This window comes from Melanaphis sacchari, unplaced genomic scaffold (assembly GCF_002803265.2).
Source record: "Melanaphis sacchari strain LSU unplaced genomic scaffold, SCAv2.0 Contig221_pilon_pilon, whole genome shotgun sequence".
NCBI lineage: Eukaryota > Metazoa > Arthropoda > Insecta > Hemiptera > Aphididae > Melanaphis > Melanaphis sacchari.
In genome coordinates this window covers 1385879-1391552 of record NW_020271098.1, presented here as the reverse complement: position 1 = coordinate 1391552, position 5674 = coordinate 1385879, and positions in this window count along the sequence as shown.

The following is a 5674-nucleotide window of genomic DNA, read 5'->3' as shown; positions in this document are numbered from 1 at the left end:
TATTTCTAAGTACCGTGCGCGTTAGTTGTACAGCCTCGGTAGTCGACGAAGAGTCTAGCGTACTACGTCGACGAAACGCCCGCCCATTTCTACAACCCCGGATCGGGTTGAAACGAAATTATGAATTATTATAATATTGTATTAAAAATTAAACTCCTGTAAAGGCTTACATTTTTAACAGCTTTGATTTAATTTTTAAAATTTCAAAAAGTAAAAAAATGCATATTATAAAAAAATCTTAAAATATATTTACAGTTCATGTTGAAATATTTACAACCAACGATTCTCTCCTACCAACGTACATAATACATCTAAACTACTCTTAAAGTCTTAAAATCACTTAAGCAACATCGAGTAAATGTATTAGGATGGGTGATCGCTCCAAAAAACAAGAATATAACAATGTTTTATTTTGAAGAGTTATCACTTATAATATTTAAATTTAAAATATTTAACTATTTTTTTTTACAAGTTTTTGTTATTATTTTCAAAAAAAAACTTAAATTACGCTGTTTAAAAAACCAAAATTTTATAATAAATAAATGTATATAAAGTAGAATAAAACACCTACAGCTTTTGAATTTTTCAAGTTGTTGTACTACTTCAAAAAAGGATTCCAAAAATATGTAATAAAAATATTAACCAAAATTAATGGTAATGTAAAAAAAATACATTTGCTTAAAATAGCCAACTAAAATAATTTTTCAAACAATTATTAATAAGTATTAATAACTAACTATAATATGTTAATTATTAATTCATAATCTAAAGTTAGTAATAATTTAATACTCATTAGTTACCTATTATATTTTACTGTTAATATTAAATATTCGTAAGATATAATTTTACCGGCAAATTAAGCTTTATTATTTAATTTACTTTTATATCGGGGATAAAGATAACCTTAACTCTATCCTTTAGAGACTATAGGAATATCATACAAGGAGTACAACATATTTAAATAACTCTCATCCCCCTTACATAAAAAGTATCGTTGCTTCCAAAAGGTAATACAATTAAGTGTTAAACTTAACAATGTAGATATTTTATTGTATTTTATCTTGTTCTGATAAATTACATTTTCGTTTAAAAATTAGGTAGTGGCGTTAATAAATATTGTACAATATACTACAGACAAAAATATACCACCCGTGTACTTCATGATACACTGGTACATAAAATCAATTTTTTTTAGTTAAATTTAATAATATTTTTTTTATATATTACCTAATAAAAACAACGTAAAAACTTGAGTTACTGCTAATATGTAGGTTATAATAATAACGTAGAATAAGAACTACTCGTATATTACGAACCAATTGTATTTAATCATCAGATTTGCATTATTATTTTATAACTACTATATATATATATATATTTTATAATTAGAAAAAAAATGATAAAAATTAATATATATATATTAAAAATTGTATTTTAAAATATTAGAAAATTATAGATTAAAATTTCAAAAAATTTAAGATAATATTTAAGACGGAAATTTCAAATCATATAAAATATCAGAAAACTATGAATTATATATTGAAATATCAGAAAATTTTAGGGTAAAATTTCAGATAATTAAACATAAGATTATAGATTAAAACTATAAATTATTGATTAAAAAATCAGACAATTTTTTGAGTAAAATTTAAAAACCTTTAAGGTAATTTTATTATAAATTAAAGTTATAAAAATTAAAGATAACATTTAAGTTAAAAATTATAAATTAAAATTAAAATAGTGACCACCCGAGTTCTTAGTGACAAAACAAAGCAATTATAAAAAAACCTGATGTTATTTATTATTTATAAATTTAGTGAGTAAAAAAAAATAATTACTTATCAAAATATACACCATTTACATTTACACACTTCTTCAAACGATCTGATAACTTGTTTACCACAAAGCAACCGATTTTATCAAATCAGCTTTTAGTGATTCGTTATTTCAACGGAGTTTAAAGCAAATCATCTTCTCTAGAATACTCCATAGTAAGAAATTCAAAGAATTTAAAAATGTTCTTCTTTTTTCATTTTTATTATTCATTTGTAACTTAATGATGACTTATAGTCAAAATTATGACTTGTTACTTATATAATATATATACATATATTTATAAACCTTTATAAAAAAATTTTAAGTTGAATAATTTTTAATTTAAAACGACTATTTAGAAATACATATTTAAGTTGTATTATATAACTTTTGATGGTTTATTACAATTTAATGTTTCATGGTAAAATTAAAGACTGTGGGGAACACTGATTTAAAAATTAAGCCTATGGTTCATCTTTATTTTTTTTTTCCCCCAATATTCCAACCACAACATAACCGACGTGCATAATTATTGGTGAGTATGAATTATGCAATTTTTAACGCTCGGTGATTACAAGAAAAATAAAAATATCACCGTAAGCTTATTAAAACTTGGCTAGGAAGTGAGAAATTTTAAAATAAAATACAACACAAATGTATACGACAACGCCATCTGCGAAGTTCAGTCGAGGACAGTTATTAAAAAGTTTCTAAACTACGAAAGTAAATGGCACTGTTATTATTGCCCGGACACGAAAATAAAGTAAACAATAATGCACAAAGGCTTAGTTCTACTATTAGTGCTGTAACAAAATTACATATTTATTTATTAAAATTGTATTCTTATAATATAATTAAAATATAATAAATTTAAAAATATCCGTTTCGACATAAAATGATAAGTACACAAACACAAATAAAGTAATGCAAGTACGTGACTGGTAAAACGTTCAGTGTTAACAATGAAAATTTATTAACTCTGATACTCGACCAATTTTAAACGTTTTTATAGAATTTTAGTCAAGTCAAGAATCTCAATTATTGAGTTTTACATTTAGTTACAAAATAATTACAATGTTTTATGAAAATGTCAAGTAAAAAAGGGGAGGGGAAAATAGGTAACCACTATCGGTTGCATAACAGGTAACCTAATCATTGATTAATAGGTCACTGTATTAATATAAAATATGTGCATTAAATTCTAATTAATTTTAAACATCAAACAATAACGAATTTTACAAGCTTTACAATGGCATGGAATAGAGAATAATAACCTAATTTTAAATATTTTATTAATTATAATTAGGGCTTGGATGTTTATGAAATTACATATTTTTTTCTATTTATCTAATTTAATGCTAACCTAGATACAAATTTAATTCATGTTATACTGAATCAAATAATACTATTTTTATTTTGCATATTTTATGGTTTCGTATTTTAATTGCACATTTTGGGATTTTTAAAATAAAAAAGCATATTTCAGTACATTACATAAAAAAAAAAAAAAACAATTTAATTAACGAACTATACAATTAATTTCACAATTTGTATGTATCAATTTTATAGATGGTAACTACAGTCTACAATTTACCAAGTATTGACGTAAAATATAAATGTTTATTATCGACTTATCGTGTTTGTTCGGAATCACAGTACTTTATTGGACAAGGTTTAAATAACATCAGTTAATGTAAAACGAAACTTTTCACATTACAAAAATTTACTAAACGATAATAGACGAAATTACAAATTTGAACAAATTAAAAAAAACTATATAGTACCTAGCACAGTATAACGCTAATAATGGTAATACCTAATTTATAAATAATAATGTAAATTAAAGTAAATAAAACGCTATGTAAATTTAAAAAATATATTTGTGCATATTTTGGCATTTTTATTGGTTAAAAATGCATATTTTATAATTTTTAGCGTATATTTCGTAATTTTTTAATGCATAAATGCATTACAGTAGTTTTAAGTGCATAAACATCCGACCCCTAATTATAATTAATACTTATTTATTTATTTTGTTTATTCATATCAATAGACAACAATAATGTTTAAAAATATAATTTATGTAACATTTTATTACGCAATAGCGCAATAGGTATACACTATACAGTACCTATTGTAATATAATCAATAGATTCTTGTAGTATAACAATCAACTATAATTATTTCAAATTTATAAATGACGAAAAGCTGTAAAATCATTCCCGGTGGAAACTATCAAACACCGATATTTCACATTTGAATAATATATGATGTATACAATTTACCTATTTAAATGCTAAACAACTCTGATAGTTATTTGACTATTTGAGTATCTTTAAAAATAATCAGTACCTATATCCAATATTTAATAGGTCAGAGTTGCCATTCACACTATTTTCAAAGCATTGTATTTGTTTTCATTTCTGTATTTTATACTTTGTAGTTAATTGTTTTAATAAAATATACTTTATTATATACTTACAGGAGTTAAAATAAGGGGACGCAGAGGGACACAGCTCTCCTACCTCATATGGTGGTTAAAAAATGCTCTCTTCAACAAATTATTCGTAAGGTAGGTACTCCGGAACGTTCCAATTTTAACCAAATTTTAATCAATATAATTCAGACTTCTGTTAAGATTAAATCTTGATTATTATTTTTTATTTTTTTTTTTTTTTTTACTTATTGTTACTTTTCTTTAATCAATAGTATTTGATACAAATTATATTGAACTATCTAATATATATGTAAAATATCATTATGAATTAGAATAGCACCTAATAACTAATAATGTACAATTCATGTATTATAATAACAATATTATAGATATAATTATTTTATTTAATATTTTAGTGTTATATCATTTATATCATGGGTATTATAAGCAATTATTCGTGTTTCCCGTTATTTGAAATGTTTAGTCTCTTCACATTTGTAGTCTTGTAGACTGCACCTAATATTGTTTGTTAGTGTTAATTCAATATAAGTTAAAGAAAATATGATAAATCAATAAAATAAATAAAAATAATAAATCACAATTTGTTTTGTAAGCCAAAAAAAAGTTTCACAAGTCAGAATGTACTTAATTTTAAAAACAAAAAGGTGGCAAAAGTGATACGTATATACCTAACCTATAAAGACTATATATTATCTAGATATAGGCACTTATCCGTTTTCAAAAATCAAAATTACATTATAATTTATAAAAAAAAATAGATATAATAATATTACTTATATTTGCTTCAAGAATTAAAATATTAGTGAGGGGTATTATATAAAAAATGTGTACATTATTTAATGGTTCACTAAAATTTAGTAAGCCAATCATGAGTATCTAAATCATGTTTAATAGACCTATATTAACTCTGAACTCACTAATCACTATTAATGCGTTGAAATATATTTAGCGGTTGTTTGTGCAACTCGACATAAGTTTAATTTTAATTTTATTATTCAAAGTACCTCTTACCTATCGAAAAAAAGCGAACCACTTCACGTTATATATTATAATATAAGAAGATTTTTCTCTCACAAACTGCTTATAATATTTATTAAGAATTAACAGTAATACAATATTTTACAATATAAGAAACATTTATAATAGTTTGCCATAGATAGACCTTATTTATAAAATCTAAGTGGTTTGCTTATATTTTCTAACATCTTTGATAAAATTGATAATAAGCACAATAACCATTACTTAACAACATATTATCTTAGCTTGTGATAATTTTAGTGTTAATAATTATTTCTTGATACCGTAAGATTAGCGCGCAAAAAAATGAGGTTATGTAATGTCAATAATGTATATCATACTATATTATAAGCTAATGATAAAATATAGTTTCATTTATTCATT